Source organism: Bubalus bubalis, chromosome 9 (assembly GCF_019923935.1).
Source record: "Bubalus bubalis isolate 160015118507 breed Murrah chromosome 9, NDDB_SH_1, whole genome shotgun sequence".
In the NCBI taxonomy this organism is placed as follows: Eukaryota; Metazoa; Chordata; class Mammalia; order Artiodactyla; family Bovidae; genus Bubalus; species Bubalus bubalis.
In genome coordinates this window covers 108,771,646-108,791,904 of record NC_059165.1, presented here as the reverse complement: position 1 = coordinate 108,791,904, position 20,259 = coordinate 108,771,646, and the positions used below count along the sequence as shown (strand labels likewise).

General features: G+C 45.0%; 1 protein-coding gene and 1 long non-coding RNA gene across 2 annotated transcripts in view; one reads left to right on the top strand and one right to left on the bottom strand.

Moving 5' to 3' along the window:
- The window catches only part of SQSTM1 (sequestosome 1), a 68,132-nt gene that overhangs the window by 14,859 nt on the left and 33,014 nt on the right, over positions 1 to 20,259 (bottom strand). The gene's annotated exons all lie outside the window — the stretch shown is intronic.
- On the top strand, positions 5,459 to 19,332 carry LOC102407763. The gene is made up of 4 exons (XR_003111625.3): positions 5,459 to 7,722; positions 15,104 to 15,241; positions 15,680 to 15,969; positions 18,512 to 19,332. It is a non-coding gene; the product is annotated as an uncharacterized LOC102407763 (long non-coding RNA).

The following is a 20,259-nucleotide window of genomic DNA, read 5'->3' as shown; positions in this document are numbered from 1 at the left end:
TCCAAAGGAAAGGTCCAGCTTGACTGCGGAAGGCTGGGAGAATCAAGGCAGGAGCCATGAGGTGTGGGGGCGCGGAACTTGAGGAAATGGTGGGGCGACTCTTGACGGGATCTGGTGTCGCAGGCGGAGACCCACGGTGGTGCCTGGGCCTTCCGGGCTGGGGGACGGCCGCTCAAGGCAGAGGGGTGCCGGGGGTCCCAGCTGGACTGCGGGCAGCAGCCTCCCAGGAGCGCCTCTCCGGCCGAGCCGCGAGAGGGGCGGGAGCGGGGAGAGGCGCTTTCCTGACCGGGTTCGGAGGTTAGGATCACGTGGAACGGACGGCCGCTGCTTGTCAGGGTCTGGTCAGTGTCCCTCCTCTCCCCGGCTCCCTTCGAAAACCTTCTGGAAAAGTTATGTGGCGTTCTCTTGTGCTCTGAAGTCCCGCCCTCCTGCCAGGCTCCCCACCAGCCGCTGCCTCTTGGTAACAGCTAGCTCCCCCAAGGCCTTGGGCGCCCTCTGCTCCTGGCGCAGGGCACCCCTTTTGCTCAGGCTGGGTCCCAGCGCCTGAACTTTGGGGGAGCTCGGGTAGCATTTGCGGGGTCGAATGTTGGACGTAGCGCGTGCCTTTTATCGTGTAACCCTAACTCTCGAGCTGGGATGGCGCTGCTCCTCCTCCGAGCTTCGGTAAAACGGTGTCTCGGACGCCCCCTTCCGGTGAGGGCCGCCTCGCGCAGCAACCGCCAGACCAGCCCTTGAAAAGGTGCCGCGAGCCGAGGTGGGCAGCCGCCGTGCGGGGGGTTCTCGGTGTTCCAGCCGCTCTGTCGCGGGGGGAAAGGGTGTGCCTGGGCTTCACGCAAGCGACTGGACAAGAGAAGGGCGTGCGGTGGCCTTGGCAGGCCCTGATGCTGGGTGCTCAGTATCCTGCTCTGCCTGGCGCCCGGGAGCTACTGTGTGGCAGGCCCTGAGCTAAGGAGAGAGGAGAGGACAGGAGAGGCACGAAGCCTGAGCTGGAGGTCACGTGACCTGGAGGTCACGCCAAAGTTGGCAGGATGGCAGCCACTGCGCCCTGGCTAAAATTGTGTCAGGTGGGGAGAAATCACAGCGCATGGGTCACAGCTTCAGAGAAGGGCACCGCCCTCTCCACCACCACCACCTCCCCGCCCCACGCAGTTCTGGAGAAGGAGCTGAGGTTTCCTTAGAAGAGACTTCTGAAGAGAAAAAGGGGCTAAAGCCCCTCTCCACCCCCGGATTTTGCATTCCCCAGTCCCTGTGTTAACACCTGGGCTCGTGGACTCTTTAATCAATAGAAATTGGTAAAAGGCCAGCCAAGAAGGCCGTCTGAACTGGTTTCTTATGTCAGGTAACTAGAATAGCAGGAAAAAGAAAAAAAGAGAGCGTCCAAAATGGTGGAACCAGGCAGAGGGAAAAGGGAAAAAAAAAAAAAAGGCCCATGAAAGGGGCAGTCCAGGACCTGAGTGAGAACCTCTGGTCTTGGGCGTAAGCAATCAGGCAAATACGGGTACCATCCCGTATTTGCATAGCGTGTAAGGAATCAGGTTCCAGGGGAAGGAGACAGAAACCATAAAAACGCAAAACGAGCGCAATAGGGGCAGCTTATGGGTGACTTCAGGTTTTCTTTTTGGTTCAGTGTTGAAGAATCTACCTGCCAAGCAGGACTGGGTCAGGAAGATGCGCTAGAGAAGGAAATGGCAACCCACTCCAGTATTCTTGCCTGAAATCCCATGGGCAGAGGAACCTGGTGGGCTACAGTCCCTCGGGTCACAAAGAGTTGGGCAGGATTCAGTGACTAAATGACATTGGGTTGGCCTGCACTTGCTCCGTGGGAGTCTGCTGCCTGCTTCCAGCTTGAGCTGTAACTAGTTTGTCCTTAGAAATACTGCCAGCTTAATAAAATGCTGTTTCAGCTACACTTGATCCACCATTCCAAATCTCTGATACAAGGAGACAAGAGCCAAAGGAGAGTACACCCACCCGACACTTAACATGGGATGAGGGTAGGAGAGGGCTGGTGGATCCACCCTGGAAGGGTGGCTTAGCTGTCTGCCTACTCTGCTGCTCCCATGTGCAGGGATCATGTGATACCCAACCTTTGCTCCAGACACCTCAGAAGCAACAGCTGGGTTTTGGCTTTTTTGTCTCCTGTTGCTCATAATTTGCCCCAATTGTGCATGCATGCAGTTACTTCCAGTCCCTTATCATTTCTTTGTAGTCTGTTGCTGGAGGAGATGTTGTAAAGGGTCCCAGGTCTCAGCCTATCTCACCCTCACGTGTTCAATTTCTGTCCCTTTTCTGGATGGAAATTTTCCTTTGAAGATTCATTTCTCCCCTATCATTGTGGATAGGGTGGAATATACATATGACCCAAGCTTAGCCAGATAGCGTCTGTAGCCCCCTGGGTCAGGGGTGGGCATGGAAATGCACACTGGGGTCCCCTGAAAGCAGGAGCCTGTCTGAAAGCTGCTGGGTCTCCGCAGGCCTAATGCTGGCTCAGGAAATGGCTTATACCAGTTGACGTTGGTCTTTTTCCTTCTCTTTAATTTTTGTCTGTGCTGGGACGTCCTTGCTTTGCGCGAGCTTTCTCTAGTGCAGTGCTCAGGCTTCTCGCTGCGGTGGCGTCTCGTCTCAGAGCACAGGCTCTCGGCAGGCAAACCAGTGGTTGCAGCACAGCTGCGGCAGTTGTGGCTCCCGGGCTCCAGAGCACGGGCTCGGTAGTCGTGTGTGGGCTCAGTTACGCCTCGGCATTTAGCATCTTCCTGGGGAGCCAACCCGTGTCCCCTGCATCCGCAGGCAGATTCTTGCCCACGGCACCACCAGGTAAGTCCTGACTTTGGTCTCGGTCAGTGTATCCAAAAGTACAGAACCACCACCTCCCACTCCGGCCTGTCGCAGGTTCCCAATGGCCGTGATGCTCACCGCAGTGTGGACCAGAGGTGTGGAGGGTCGGCTGTGGCCGTGATGGTGTGGCCACGTCCTGCTGACTGTGCTCCCAGAAAATAAAAGTAACAACACTCTCATAATGCTCCTCTTATGCCAGGAAGCATTCTGAAAAAAAATTTTTTTTTTGCCAGTTCTTTGCTTTCATGCTTTACTGAAAGTAAAATGAATCAAAGACTGGTTTTGGTGAGCAGATTATGTCTCTAAAAGAATTACTTTTCGTTTAGAGTAGAATGTTGTCCCATCCACTGTGATACAAATCCTTTTTGGACCAGTGCATTCAATATAAAACTCAGGCAAGGAAACAGAACTTTATTCTTTCCACGACTATAAATCTCATATGAAAACATGATTTACTGATACTGCTACTAAACTTTTTCAGTCTTCACTTGCCCTTTCCCTCCCACCACCCCCCTTAAATATAAAATTTGCAACATTTCCTTCAAGTCTAACGGCCTTCAGTACAATCTGCTTTATTTGACATCAGAATCATTTTGGGTCACTTTTGAATGGTTTTCTGCATTTTGGAAGAGTCATGTAATGGTTTAATTCTTAAATCCACCTTTTCTTTAATGTCCTAACATGTCAAACTCCTCTTCTCTTCTGGCCATTTCTTAGTAGTCAGCAAGTGTTCAAAAATTTAATGTCCAAATAGACCAATACCTTTAAACCCTTCTTCTGGCATACACACTTGCATTACATCATCCCTTGCAACATAATCTGCAATTGGTCATCAGCCTTTCACAAAATGACAGCTGAATATTTTATATAGATTAACTCACCTGCTCCCTTGAGGTCAGACCTTGTGATTAGCTCTGGCCAAGAATCTGAGACAGAAGAGCCATGTACCTTACAGGCCAGAGCATTTCTTTATTTGCCAAAGCCAGAGTTTCTAAAACCCATTCCCTTTTCCAGAAAGCCTGCAGTGTTCAGGTGGTTATTCTTGGAGCCTCAGCAGGAACTACCACAAGCAGGTCAGACCACCAGGCTTTGAAAAATGTACCATTATTAAATCATAGAGTCTTGCAGTTATTGAAGCAACATAGTGCACAGAAAGGATAAAGTAACTTGCCCAAGGTAAGACAGTTTGAGCCACGGTAGTAGAGCCAAGATTATGAACCCAGGCAGGCGGTCTCTCTAGGCTACGTTCTTGACCTCAGTGATTAAAAATCTTCTAAAGAATGTCCTGAACCCGTTTTACTTTTCATTGCCAGACAGTCCCTCTCCTAGCTGCATATGTCAGGGCAGAAAACCTTTTTCTCTACCGTCTTAGATTCAGTACTTGGGGCCTGAATTAAACCAACAAGAGACAGATTAGCAAGAAAATGTTTCTATTCATGTACTAGACAGAATTTGGGGCTTATATACCAGTTTAGTGGGGGAGCAAAGGAGAGAGGGGGATAAAGGTACTTACATGGAAAACACATGACTTTTAAGAAAGATAAATGGGTCTGATCTCAGAGGGAGAGCAGTGAACAGTCCTAAAGAGAGATCTTAAGTTTCCTGTCCAGGAATTAAACTTAAGTAGCCTGGATATTCATTGGAAGGACTGATGCTGAAGCTGAAGCTCCAATACTTTGGCCACCTAATGTAAAGAGCTGACTCATTGGAAAAGACCCTGATGCTGGGAAAGATTGAGGACAGGAGGAGAAGGGGACGACAGAGGATGAGATGGTTGGATGGCATCACTGACTCAATGGACATGGGTTGGGGTAAACTCCGGGAGTTGGTGATGAACAGGGAGGCCTGGCGTGCTGCAGTCCATGGGATCACAAAGAGTCAGACACGACTGAGCAACTGAACAACGACAACAAAGCCTGGATGAAAACTAGGAATCTTAGTCACTGGACCACCAGGGGACAGAAGCTAGGAGGAAAGTTCCCTGGCTCTTCCCTCTCATCTGAAAGCAAGGTTTCAAGGAGGCAAAAACTGTAAAAACAGATACAAAGTTTATCAGAGACACAGCACAATGTAGGAGAGAGCACACAGAGAGACAGTTTAGTTACGAGAAGCAGGGCAGAAATACGCACCCAGAGAGACAGGATGTGGGCTTCCTCTCTAAGGGCCACAGTGTCAGCAGCTGGGCCGAGATAATGTATCCGGTGAAGGGTGTGGATGTCCTAAATGAGGAGCGCAGCAAAAAGGTGCTTCACTTAAACATAGGACAGTCCTTCCAGGCCTCTGTTTACCTTTGACCTTTATCATTTCTTTCTTCACACCTGACTGCCCTAAGACCTTCCCCCAAATATGTGCACACTTTTTTCTAAGATGGATCCCACCACAGAGGCCGATGGGTGCATGCCTGTCCACACTTACTATGGAGTGAGGCCCCCTCCCTCTTTGACCCTCAAGAAGCCTTCCTGTGCGTGTGCAAACAGGGAAGTCTTCCTTGACCTCATGGCACCCCACTCCAGTACTCTTGCTTGGAAAATCCCATGGACGGCAGAGCCTGGTAGGTTGCAGTCCATGGGGTCGCTAAGAGTCGGACACGACTGAGCAACTTCACTTTCACTTTTCACTTTGATGCATTGGAGAAGGAAATGGCAACCCACTCCAGTGTTCTTGCCTGGAGAATCCCAGGGAAGGGGGAGCCTAATGGGCTGTGTCTATGGGGTTGCACAGAGTCGGACCCGACTGAAGTGACTTTACCTCTTTACTTTAGCAGAGCTCAGCTTTTGCCACTAGCTTTGTCCTTGGAGTGTCTGGGTGAGAACAAAGTTTCAGTTTTACTCCACTTGACAAACACCACCTGTCTGGCCCAGGGGCCCATCTGTCTTGGGTCCTTAGGAGACTATTTGGAAGTTTTGTGACAATGTGTCTTGGGGTTATCAGGTGAAAAGAGTCAACCTGTTACTGAAGAGCAAGTTTGTGAGCCTGGTGCAGTGAGGCCACACAAGCCAAAACATTGGAGTTTGCAGCCAGGAAAGGTTTATTGCAGCGTCACGTGAGGATAAAGGGCGGCTCATGCCCCTCAAACCTGGGACTCCCCAAAGGGTTGCAGCAAAGCATTTTTAAAGGCAAGATGAGGGAGGGGCATGGTTGGTTGTTGCAAACTTCTTGGTCCACATAAGCCAGATCACAGTGTTCCTGTAAAGCTCCAACAAGACAAATGTTACTCTGTTTGCGACTTTCTATATGAATGGAAAAGTGTTATGTCCTTAAAGGTCAGAGCCTTGATAATGGGCTAGCCTGTATACAGGCTGTATTCAGGCTATCTGCAATATTTTAAACTCAAAAAGAATACAAAAATAGAATACCTTTGTATTCTATTTGAGTTATTAATAAAAAGATATTCTAAAAGTATTCTAAAGGTAAAAGAAACAGATCTAATATGAAGTCAGATATGTTCTTCCCTATTACAAATCTTTCTCTCATTGATCCTAGGGAGGGGATTTAGGACACTGGAATTCTTTTAGGAGGCTCTGCTTTTAGACAAGGAGAAGGCAATGGCAACCCACTCCAGTACTCTTGCCTGGAAAATCCCATGGACAGAGGAGCCTGGTAGGCTGCAGTCCATGGGGTCACACAGAGTCGGACACGACTGAAGCGACTTAGCAGCAGCAGCTTTTAGACAGGTGAGGGAATTCCAGGGCGGGGGCCGGGGGGAAGCTTATTCTCCAATGTCTTCAGTTCAAAATTCTTGTGTGTCACAGTGTCTCCCTGTACCAGCGCCTGGCTGGCCTTCCCACTTCCTCTCTTAGTCTCTTCAGTCCCTTCTCCATGCGCACCAAAGTGGTCATTTCAGAATGCAAATAAGACTGTCACTCCCACCACAGGCCCCATTCTGTTTCCTGCTTTGGACAGATCCCACAGTTTCAAGGGTACAAACACAAATCCCTGACAAACTGTGCTATATCCCAGTGCTGTGCCCTGCCCCCATCAGTCCCAGACCTCTCTCACTGAGCTCCACCAGACTGGCATTGATTGCTTACACTGATCAATCCTTTCCCGAGAACTCCTCCTCTCCCCTGGGTCATAGGGCTACTCTCACTTTCTCAGGGAGGCGCTCTATCCTTCTGTGGTCATTCCCCACATGATCAGCTCTCTGAGCCCCACAGGCCTTCCCCTCCCAGCACTGTGGCCGGGCAGGACTAGGTCGAAGCCAGTGCACAGTGCGTCTGTGTCGCCAGAAACTCGAGCAAGACCTGGCACGGGGTGGACGCTTAGAACATTTGCTATGAATGAATAAGGAAACGAGGTTGAGACAGTCTGGGACCTGAAACCAGGGACCCTTTGCTTCAGTGCTTGCCCCTGGACAGAGCAACAAAATACAAAGGAAACTATAAGAGACTAAAAGCAACCCAGCATGCATGGATAATTGGACAAATCATGAACAAGATACAAAAAGACCAAAAACCCAACTGCCTCTTCTGAGGAGGCAGGAGCAAAAGCAGGGCACTGCGCATGCACCCTGCACATGGCACCATCAGGACGCTGGGCAGACCACCTGAGCCGCCCTTCAGGCCTGAGCCCTCACCCGCCCTACCGCCACCCCATAGAAGGATCCCGCTTACCCCTCTCCATCAGGGACCCGGCAGGGGGACCTCTTCCTTGTGTTTGCACCCTCCTGCTGCAACAGGAGTCCCAGCCTTGCCAACCTTTCTTGTCTGGCCTCTTACCAATTTCTATTACTAAGGAGCCAGGAAACTTTATCAGTAACATACTCTGCAAAGAGACACAGTCCCCTTCCTGGGAGAGGATCTGGGCACCTCCAGGACTACCGAATGCAGCATCCTTTTGTGTGACAAGCAGCCTCCTGAACCTCTAGTTTCAGCATCACCACACTTGGTAAGTCTGCCTTCCCGGCCCCTGAGGGCCTCAGTACCCTCATTCAAGCAAACCTTTCTTCTGCCCTTTATCCCTTTACTCTCACTGCTTTCCCCTCCCCTTTGCCCCTTTTCTCCCCTGACATCTCTCTACTTCTCCTCTCTCCATCCTCTCTGTCTTCTCCTGCTTCTGTCCTACCCTTCTGAGGGAGTGGGCATCACACAGCCACAGTGTCACTCCTCTCGGTTTGTAAGACCTGCTCCCTTTGGCCAGCAATGGCTCACCTCGATGGAAGACTGAGATGGGAGAGGCTTGCCTCACACCTTGCAGATCTTGGTCTAGCAGGCTGTTGCTGACCGGAGATTTATGAGAGCAACAGAGGTTCAAACCTCATATCCTGTAGTGGCCAGAAGTCTGATCATCCTAATATTCTCGCCTTTATTTTCCTGCTGCCAAGAAGTCTGGTTGGGATGGAATAGGCTAAATCAGCAGATTTCTCCTTTGCAACCCCAGGACTGCAGCACGCCAGGCTTCCCTGTCCATCACCAACACCTGGAGCTTACTCAAACTCATGTCCATCGAGTTGGTGATGTCATCCAACTATTTCATCCTCTTTCGTCCTCTTCTCCTCCTGCCTTCAATCTTTCCCAGCATCAGGGTCTTTTCCAATGAGTCAGTTCTTCGCATTAGGTGGCTAAAGTATTGGAGTTTCAGTTTCAGCATCAGTCCTTCCAATAAATATTCAGGACTGTTTTCCTTTAGGATTGACTGATTGGATCTCCTTGCAGTCCAAGGGACTCTCAAGAGTCTTCTCCAATTAAGTTCAAAAGCATTTACAAAAGCATCAATTCTTCCACACTCAGCTTTCTCTATAAGTCCAACTCTCACATCCATACATGCGTACTAGAAAAAGCATAGCTTTGACTAGACAGACCTTTGTTGGCAAAGTAATGTCTCTGTTTTTTAATATGCTGTCTAGGTTGGTCATAACTTTCCTTCCAAGGAGCAAGTGTCTTTAATTTCATGGCTTCAGTCACCATCTGCAGTGATTTTGGAGCCCCCCAAAATAAAGTCTGTCACTGTTTCCATTGTTTCACCATCTATTTGCCATGAAGTGATGGGACTGAATGCCAGTTCAGTTCAGTTGCTCAGTTGTGTCTGACTCTTTGCAACCCCATGAACTGCAGAACGCCAGGCCTCCCTGTCCATCACCAACTCCCGGAGTTTACCCAAACTCATGTCCATTGAGTTTGTGAAGCCATCCAATCATCTCATCCTATGTTGTCCCCTTCTCCTCCTGCCCTCAATCCCTCCCAGCATCAGGGTCTTTTCAAATGAGTCAGCTCTTCACATCAGGTGGCCAAAGTATTGGAGTTTCAGCTTCAACATCAGTCCTTCCAATGAACACCCGAGGCTGATCTCTTTTAGGATGGACTGGTTGGATCCCCTTGAAATCCAAGAGACTCTCAAGAGTCTTCTCCAACACCACAATTCAAAAGCATCAATCCTTCAGTGCTCAGCTTTCTTTACAGTCCAGCACTCACATCCATACATGACTACCGGAAAAACCATAGCCTTGACTAGATGGACCTTTGTTGGCAAAGTAATTTCTCTGCTTTTTAATATGCTGTCTAGGTTGGTCATAACTTTCCTTCCAAGGAGTAAGCGTCTTTTAATTTCATGGCTGCGGTCACCATCTGCAGTGATTTTGGAGCCCAAAAAATAAAGTCAGCCACTGTTTTCACTGTTTCTCCATCTATTTGCCATGAAGTGATGGGACCGGATGCCATGATCTTAGTTTTCTGAATGTTGAGCATTAAGCCAACTTTTTCACTCTCCTCTTTCACTTTCATCAAGAGGCTCTTTAGTTCTTCTTCACTTTCTGCCATAAGGGTGGTGTCATCTGCATATCTGAGGTTATTGATATTTTTCCTGGCAATCTTAATTCCAGCTTGTGCTCCATCTCATGATGTACTCTGCATAAAAGTTAAATAAGCAGGGTGACAATATACAGCCTTGAAGTACTCCTTTTCCTATTTGGAACCAGTGTATTGTTCCATGTCCAGTTCTAACTGTTGCTTCCTAACCTGCAAACAGATTTCTCAAGAGGCAGGCCAGGTGGTCTGATATTCCCATCTGTTTCAGAATTTTCCACAGTTTATTGTGATCCACACAGTCAAAGGCTTTGACATAGTCAATAAAGCAGAAATAGATGTTTTTCTGAAACTCTCTTGCTTTTTTGATGATCCAGCAGATATTGGCAATTTGATCTCTGGTTCCTCTGCCTTTTCTAAAACCAGCTTGAATATCTGGAAGTTCATGGTTCACATATTGCCAAAGCCTGGCTTGAAGAATTTTGAGTATTACTTTACTAGTGTGTGAGATGCCTGCAACTGTGTGGTAGTTTGAGCATTCTTTGGCATTGCCTTTCTTTGGGATTGGAATGAAAACTGACCTTTTCAGTCTTGTGGCCACTGCTGAGTTTTCCAAATTTGCTGGCATGTTGAGTGCAGCACTTTCACAGCATCATCTTTTAGGATTTGAAATAGCTCCACTGGAATTCTATCACCTTCACTAGCTTTGTTTGTAGTGATGCTTCCTAAGGCCCGCTTGACTTCACATTCCAGGATGTCTGGCTCTAGGTGAGTGACCACACCATCGTGATTATCTGGGTCATGAAGATCTTTTTTGTACAGTTCTGTGTATTCTTGCCACCTCTTCTTAATATCTTCTCCTTCTGTTAGGTCCATACCATTTCTGTCCTTTATTGAGCTCATCTTGGCATGAAATGTTCCCTTGGTATCTCTAATGTTCTTGAAGAGATCTCTAGTCTTTCCCATTCTATTATTTTCCTCTATATTTTTGCATTGATCACTGAGGAGGGCTTTCTTATCTCTCCTTGCTATTCCTTGGAACTCTACATTCAAATGGGTATATCCTTCCTTTTCTCATTTTCTCGGCTTTTTGTAAGACCTCGTTGGACAGCATTTTTGCATTTCTTTTTCTTGGGGATGGTCTTGATCACTGCCTCCTGTACAGTGTCACAAACCTCCGTCCATAGTTCTTCAGGCACTGTTTATCAGATCTAATTCCTTGAATCTATTTGTCACTTCCATTGTATAATCATAAGGGATTTTATCTCTATATACTGATACATGTGCAGGTGAAGGTCCCACCTGTGTGTTGGAGTCCCACAGATGACTTACAATTGGCTGGTTTTAGGCCTTGATGACCTTGGTGGGCAGTGGACAGGCTGTTAGCTCCTTCACTGGCCCATTCTGGAAGCACCAAGTCTGGTGCCTGAATAGACATCCACAGGAGGTGGGTTAGAATAGCAATCTCTTTCTCTTTTTCAGTCTTTTCAGCCCTGCCTCCCTTTACCTCTCCCTCGGTTCTCTTACCTACACTCCCATCATTTTCATCTTGGAGACTCCTTGTTGGCTCACCTTTTTCATGAGCCCCCACATACCAGGGTCCAGCCCCAGTTGGATCCAGGGATTCCCTCAGGATGATGGCGTCAGTGATAAGGAAAGTAAAAGGGGAGAGAAAGAGGCTTGATCTTCCTTGGTTTACACAGAAAGCCAATAAAGTTCCTGACACGGAACTTGCTCTGTTCACGGAGGCTGCAGGTGCCCTCTCGGTGGGGTGAGGATGCAGGACGCCCTCTTCCCGGTGAAGACACAGGGCACCTTCCTGGTTGGGTCTTAGAAGCCCAGGCAAAAAAAGTGAACAGAGAGCCCCTGTGCTTCAAGTAGTCATCCTGAAAGAAGAACAGAGAGAGAAAAGAAGAGAAAAGGAAAAAAAAGAATGACATGGGGAGACCAAGCTCTGATGAAGCCAGGTCTGTAGCTTTATTTTCAAAAGGAGCTTTTATACCCTGAGTTACACATTTCCAGAAGTGAAAGATACAGAGTCATGCAGAGTCAGCTCAACATTACATCAGTTTCACCTTTATCAAAACCAGGATATTTTCTGCATACCTTTTCATAAACAAGGGTCTTATGTTGTGTACATCATCTTCTGACCCTGTGGCCTGTTAACATTTTGTAGCTCTTTCTTGATAAAGGTTGGTCATCCAGAAAACCTGCTTTCCCTTTATCTTTCCAGTCTGCAGTCCCCCTCAGGAAACAGAGCTACATTCTTATGGAGCAAAGGTGCAGTGGGTTATAACAATGAAAGAACTTACTGACTCAAGGGTTTTATGTTGCTAATGCCAAGGCTACTGCTTGTTTTTCTTGCATACCAACTATACTTGCTAATGCACTCCCAGGCGCACATTGGGTAAAGGACAAGGAAACTCGGTAGCAAACATTGGCTCAACAATGCAGTATTATTCTAATAAAGCTTTTTTATCGCTCGAAGGTTATGCTTGGGGTGTTGTGAACAATCATGTGCGTTAGTTGCAAGAGTGTGGATAAATCTGCCAAGCAAGCTAAAATAGTAACAGAGGGGTTAAAGTAAAAATGCTCCTTTCAAGCCCAGGAAACTTATTAACTAGAGCCCTAAGTTGATTTTCTTCAGAGAAAGGTGGTTGGGGATAGCCCCCTGTAAATGTCAGAAGAGTTGGTGAAAGGCATAATATAATAAACAGTAGACAGACAGATTTTAGTTTCGGGGTAGATGCTCGAGCAAATCCAGGGAATCCCTCGAGTCCTGTTCCGCCTTTGCCTGTCAGGTCCTCTCCGCATGACCTTTGCCATGGGTGGGATCTCCCGTGGTGGCTCCCGGCACCCATACTTTTCTCTTTTGTGTTCCAGCTGGCAGAAGGGCTAGTTGAGAAAGGAGCTGGACTGGACAAAGTCCTCCAGAGGCCACCTTGCAATAATACCATGTCTTTGTTTCTTGTTTGTGCCTTTAAGTTTCTGTCATTGATACATGTTGACTCTCAGTCAGTGAATGTATCAGGATCTTTGTTTTATGTGCTTTTGTCTGTCCCACCACTCCTGCAAGTCTCCACCTCATTGTGTGTATGGGTTGAGCACATAAGCCTTAAAATACAAACACAGCCCACATTGCCTGAGACTCCAGCCTTAGGTTACTTAGTAGGACTTTAAAGAACACGGAGCAGGGGGAAGGAGCTTGCATTTCTCTCCCGTCTTTAAAATGTAACTGTTCTGCCTTGACTTTCAGGAACTATCTGATCCAAAATCTGTAGTCCCCAGACTGAGGAGGAAAAGAAAGAAGCCTTTTAAAACTCAAGCCAGAAAACTATATGGTTTTCAGTGCTGTGTCTCATTATGTAAAAATTAACTTGTAAATATAAACACTGACTTATAAATTTTTAATTTAGAAATTAACTTGTAACTTTTACAAGTTAACCTGTAAAAAATTAACTTGTAAATTTAACATGTTAAAAAAATTAACATGTAAATGAGTATTTAATTAGCTTAAAGTAAATTAAGCATTTATATAAATTCTAAGCAATACAAAAGAAATTCACCAGAATACATTTCAGGTTCATGTGACCTGGGAAACAGTCAATATTGAGTTAATATCTACAATAAAGTTAGCTTAACCTTGTAGGTTTAATTAATACAGACCTGTCTTTCGAGTCATCAACATTAAGTAAAATACTTTTATTGTTCCTAGGGTTACTGAAGGTGAGTAAGTGCACATTGTTTCTGTTATAAAATCTGTCAATGAGGAAAATAACCTGATATAATTAAACTTTTAAGTAAATATAACAGAGATAACAGCTTTTTGGTAAACTCTATAGGAATAATTGGGGCTTCCTAGGTGGTGCTAATGGTAAAGAACCCATCTGCCAATGCAGGAGATGCAAGAGACACAAGTTCGGTCCATAGGTCAGGAAGATTCCCTGGAGAAGGAAATGGCAACCCACTCGAGTATTCTTGCCTGGAGAATGGACAGAGGAGACTCTGTAGGAGTCTCCTCCTACAGAGGAGACTGTAGCCTGGTGGGCTACAGTCCATGGGGTCACGGAGAGTCAGACACGACTGAGCACAAACACACACGTAGGAATAATAAGTTTTGAAAATGTCCATCTAAAATAGTTTCTCTAAATCTTGGTAACTTGACACTGAATTAAGTTAAATGATATGAACTCATTGAATATTCAGGGCATTTCAAATAAGATAAAATATTGGAACATTAATTGCTAAACAGGTCTAAATTTACCTATTTTTCTCTTACAAGAGGGAAAGTACAGATGTTGTGTTTATTAGACACATATCCTGTACCATGTTGAGGAAAGAAATAATGTTTTGGGAAGATGCATGTTTCTAGAGGTTATGAGATATTCTGATCAGAAAATGCTGATATGACAGTTTACAATTACTTGCTTCTTAGTTTTTGCTAGAGATTAATGCTCTAAGATTAAGAATTATGAGGAAAACATTTTAGTATGCAAGGAAAATAGGAAACATGTTTTTAGTAAATGAAGGTATAAGGATGGAAGTGCATTTTGTTCAAAGATAAGAAGTGGTTTTGTCCTAGAGCTGGTTGTTTTGAAATGAAAAAGAAAATGAGGGATGGAATAATATAGGATACAGAAAGTTGGAGAAGTTTCTAGAAAAGGAACATTGGGAAAAGAGTTTTGCACGTGGTCAAGATTTTCTTAAAATTGGATTCAATTTTAACTAAGTAAATGGATTAAGAGTAGATGGCATAGGACTGGATTTTGTTTCTTTCTCTAAGAGAACAAAGTCTTCTTGGAATGCTGCTTTTACTAACAGATTGTGCAGACTTCTTTGCTTTTGAATTTTAAGCTGTTACTTATTTGCCCTTTGAAATCTTTTATTGTCACTTTGGTTAAATGAATAAGTATTGTTTCACAGGGACCTGTGAGCCTATATGACCAAGTGAGTTAAAACTTTTTAGTATTTTTTTTACACCTTTCAAATATCAAATGCTAATTAAAGTTATTTTGACCTCCAGCTGAAGCATCCCAAAGAGAGATCCTAAACTAACTGGGTTTATTTGGTATATTAAATTACATGGGAAGCATTGTCAAATGAGTATTAAAACATTCTTAGGTTGCATAATATGGATAAATTTTATTGATATAGATACTCTAGAAATTATATGAAATTCTTAAAAATCTGGTATGTCCTGATAAAAATATTATCAGTCACAATTTCTAGTTACTATAACCAAGTTTGTTTGTCAGTTACATTGTTATCAGATGTTCAACTGTGCTTTTTAAATGTTTTGTCATTCATAGACAGTTAAGCTGATGCTTTGTAAAAATGCTTCATCTTCAAGAAGATTCACAGAAACAGCATTTTGACAAGTACAGGTTTCCTATAACTTTCATATCATACCACTAAATTGGGTAAACTTGATGACCTTATAAAACTGCTAAATAAGTGAACTGAAGGATACGGTTATAATATTTCAGTTTTGTCTGAGACATTACTGGCTTTTATTCTGTGTTTTCCAGATATAAGGAAACCCTTCCCGTCAAGCTAATTATAATTTACAGCAATTTGGCAAGTTACACCCCTAAGTAGAACTGAAACATTCCCTCTACCTGATCCCTCCAGAAACTGGAAACTAAGGTTCCCAGCAGCTTTATCAGGTAAATTGGGAATGCCACTTCCTAATCTCTAGGTATTTTGAGGAGACTTCAAAAAGGGAGGGATTCACCCAAATCTGTACAGCAAAATCTGTGATAAGCCCTTGTCACCACTTTCCATAAGAGGGTACAGAAAAACCAAACAAACTTTTTGGCCAACCCAATAAAATAACCTATATAACTTTACATAAGTACCAAGTCAATTTCTTGAAATCAGACTTAATTTGCAATCAAATAAATTATAATTCGGCTATATTTAGTAAAAACGGTAATTTTAGAGAGAAAAAGATTGTTTCAGTGTACATCAAATTCTGATTCTGTTTTGAGGTCTGTACTTACTAAGACTACTTCCCAGATAGTTCTTTGTTGTAAAGTTTAATTGTGTTATTAATAAGATACTCCAAGCTCGTTTCTGAAGCTATCACTGCCATCTATCTTTAGGTGAGGATCAAATGCCCCATTGCCAGGAGCCACCACGGGAGATCCCACCCATGACAAGGTCATGTGGAAGAGCCATGACAAGTGAGGCGGATCATGGCTCATACCCTCATACCCTCAGGATGACGGCTCAGGTGAAAGGATAGCAAAGCAAAGAGAGAAGCTTGATCTTCCTTGATTAACACAGAAAGCCAATAAAGCTCCTGTGTTCCAAGGAGTCATCCTGAAAGAAGAACAGAGAGAGAAAAGGAGAGAAAAGGAAAAAAAGAACAACACGGGGAGACCAAGCTTTGGTGAGCAAGGCCCATAACTTTATTTTCAAAAGGAACTTTTATACCTTGACTTGTACATAGAGGGAAATGAAAGATGCAAAGTCATACAGAGTCAGCCCAAACATTACATCTGTTTTGTCTTTATCAAAACCAGGATTTTTTCTGCACACCTTTCCCATAAACAATGTTGTGTACATTATCTTCTGGCCTTGGAGGCCTGTGGACATTTTATGACCCTTTTTTGATAAAGGCTGCTCAACCAGAAAACTTATTTTCCCTTGGAGTGTTTTTTCTTTATATTTCTAATCTATGTCAGCCTCAGAAAGTGCTAAACAGAGTTACATTCTCACGTAGCAAAGGTGCAGTGAGTTACAACAAAGAAAGAACCAATCAGCTCAAAGGTCTGATGTGGTTAATTCCAAGGCTGCTGCTTGTTTTTCTTACATTCCAACTATGTTAACCAATGCATTCCCAGGTGCACAATGGATAAGAGATATGGGAACTTGGCAGCAAGCATTGGCCCAATAATGAAGCTCTTTACCAGTACTATCTATTCTAATAATTTTTCATCCCTCAAAGGGCTCTATGCTCATTAGGACTTTTAGAATGTTTTGGCTTCCCGTGCCTTTCAAGGTTGGGGAGTTGTGAACAATCATGTGTGTTAATTGCAAGAGTATGGATAAACCTGTCAGGCAAGCTAGAATGCCAACAAGGGGTTAAAATAGAAATAGTCCTTTCATGCCCAGGAGACTTATTAACTAAAGCCCTAAGTTGACTTTTTCCAGAGAAAGGTGGCCGGGGATAGCCCCCTGTTAATGTCAGAAGAGTTGGTGAAAGGCACAAAATAGTAAGACAGACAGATTCTGGTTTGGGGATAGATGCTCGAGCAGATTCAGGGGGTCCCTCGAGCCATGATCCACCTTGCTTGTCATGGCTCTTCCACATGACCTTGTCATGGGTGGGATCTCCAGTGGTGGCTCCCGGCACCCCATGACCTGTAACCAGGCTCTATCAAAAACTGGGAGCTGCTGTGTTAACTGTACAGTGGCCCTAGTACTTAGGAGAGCTGGAGAAATGTTACCTGCTAGAGATTCTTTCATAAAACATGAAGACTTAGTTCTGACTCTTTCAATAATCTACTGTAGGAGCCATCAGAGGGATGGATCTTCTGTGAGCCATGGGGACAGCAAAGCGGGCAGAACTGCAAAGTGGGCAACTCGACTAAAAAGCCTTAGCAAGTTAGGCCCCTGGCATCTGTGCCCCCGGACTCCCTAGCTGTCCCTAGTATTCTCCACAGGAACAAGGAAAAGCTGAGAAATGGAGCTGTGAGAAAGCAAGCATAAACAGGGGAACAATGTTCCAATCTCTGAAGCCCAACAATAGAAACTTGCTAAGAGTTTACATGATGCCACCCACTATGGGAGGGATGCACTACAGGACTTGACTGAAAGAGTTTTTCAGGGAAGGGACTCAAAAAACACAGTAAAACAAGTAACCCTTGCCTAAGATTTGTGTGCCTGTAATAACCCGCAGGCCCATTCAATTCCCCCTTCATTATTCAGGCCAGTTCAACATACCTGGGGGAAGACTGGCAGTTAGGTATCACCCAAATGCCCCCACGGTCAGGATATAAATATTTTCTTATGTTCATTGATACTTTCACAGTATGGGTTGATGCTTCCCCTACCCAGTCTGAAAAGGCTACTGAACTCTGTAAATCCCTTTTAAAAGAAATAATTCCTAGGAATTCCCTGGTTGTCCAGCAGTTAGAACTCTCTATTTCCACTGCATGGGGCTTGGGTTCAATCCCTGTTCAGGGAACTAAGATCCCTCAAGTTGCATGGCATGACAAAAATAAAAGACATGATTCCTCAGTGTGGACTTCCAAAGTCTCCCTGAGTGATTGTTATCCCTCTTTTATACCCAAAATCACACAGGGGCTCACAACAGCCCTAGGGATAAACTACAAGTTACACTTATTGGCACCCCCAAGCTATGGGAGATGGTGAAGGACAGGAAAGCCTGGAGTGCTGCAGTCCTTGGGATCACAAAGAGTCAAGCACGACTGAGCAGCCGAACAACAATCTTCAGGGAAGGTAGAGAAAATGAACCATACTTTAAAGAAAACCTTAGAAAAAAAAAAAACAAAAAACTGCCAAGAGACTCACATTGCACTCCTTAGGGTTCATGTACCCTCAGGAGTAATTTGAAATGACCCACGGGAAGGCTTTTCTTACTACTGACATTCTACTAGATGAGGAAGTGAACAGACCCTGAAATATGAATCTAGGACAAGTTCAGAAGGCAATCCAGGACTATGACAACAAGGCACTGCCACCTCCACCAGAAATACAGTGGAAGGGGTAGTTCCTTCACAAGGAAACCCTGGGGACCAAGTTCTTCTTAAAATCTGGAAAGAGGGGTTCCCTGAAGACCAATTATTACCAAAGTAGAAAGGCCCTATAACATAATTTTATCCACCCCCACTGCTGTCAAATTGTAAGGGATATCTAACTGGGTACATTTGTCCAGACTAAAGCTTTTACCTCCAAAAATCTCACAGGTCACAACAGAAGAACAATACACCTGTGAGCCAGTGGAAAACCTGAAATACCTATTCAGAAGACAGGCACCATTGACAGATAAGTAAAATGATGTGGTGAATTGGACTCCTACTTGCTGTTGTAACTCTTGTTTGCGTTCTACCAGTTGGCTTAGCCAACCCCGCCCAGGAAGTGGCTCTTTTGTCTGTGCTGGGTTTAAGGGAAACACTCCACCCCAGAAATGCTTCCCCTACTGAATCTGTCTGCTTTACCAGTCCCTGTAACTAAAGGACAATGGCAAGAAAACTCACTCATCAACATTTCCAGAATCATATCCAAAGCAGAACGTTTAAAAGATGCTGGATGTGCCATCAACACCCCCAGCTGGCCACTGGGCCTCCTCTTGCATTCTCCTGAAACTGCCAATTCCAATGGTAATTAACAATCTAAATCAGGGACAATTACCACCCACCCCAAACCTCTGCTGGTCACATGTGCACCTTCCAGGAGGCTATTCCAGTTCTTTAACCCGAGTCCCCCATATGGAGACACTATGTTAAAAATTGCACAAATGGCATTTCTTTCACATGCCTCAAGAACCCTCCAAGATATAAATACACCAGATATCCTGCCTCTTTTTTTTTTTAATTTTTGGCTGGATCTTCATTGCTGTGCGGGCTTTTCTTTGGTTGCATCGAGCAGGGGTTATTCTGTAGTTATGGTGTGCAGGCTTCTAATTGCTGTGGCTTCTCTTGTTGCAGAGCACAGGCTCTGGGGCACACAGGCTTCAGCAGTTGCGGCCCAAGGGCTCAATAGTTGCAGTTCTTGGGCTCTAAAGTACATGCTCAGTAGTTGTGATGCATGGGTTTAATTGCTCCGCAGCATGTGGGACCTTCTTGGACCGTGGATTGAACCGTGTCTCCTGCTTTGGCGGGTGGCTTCTTTTTTATTTAAATTATTTTAATTAGAAGCTAATTACTTTACAATATTGTGGTGGTTTTTGCCATACATCAACATGAATCAGCCACGAGTGAACATGTGTCCCCCCATCCTGAACCCCCCTCCCACTTCCCTCCTCACCCCATCCCTCTGGGTTGTCCCAGAGCACCAGCTTTGAGTGCCCTGTTTCATGAATCAACCTGCACTGGTTATCTATTTCACATATAATAATATACATGTTTCTGTGCTATTCTCTCAAATCACCCCACCCTTGCCTTCTCCCACAGAGTCCAAAAGTCTGTTCTTTACATCTGTGTCTCTTTTGCTGTCTTGCATATAAGGTCATCATTACTGACTTTCCAAACTCCATATATATGCATTAATATACTGTATTAGTGTTTCTCTTTCTGACTTACTTCACTCTGTATAATAGGCTCCAGTTTCATCCACCTCATTAGAATTGACTCAAACATGTTCTTTTTTTATAGCTGAGGAATATTCCACCGTGTATATGTACCACAGCTTTCTTATCCATTCATCTGCCGATGGACATCTAGGTGGCTTTCATGTCCTAGCTATTGTAAACAGTACTGCCTTGGGGTACATGTGTCTCTTTCAATTCTGGTTTCCTCAGCATGTATGCCCAGCAGTGGGATTTCCAGTTTTTTAGGGAATCTCCACACTGTTATCCATGCTGGCTGTACTAGTTTGCATTCCCACCAACAGTGTAAGAGGGTTCCCTTTTTCTCCACACCCTCTCAAGCATTTATTGTTTGTAGACTTTTTGATAGCAGCCATTCTGACCAGTGTGAGATGGTACCTCCTTGTG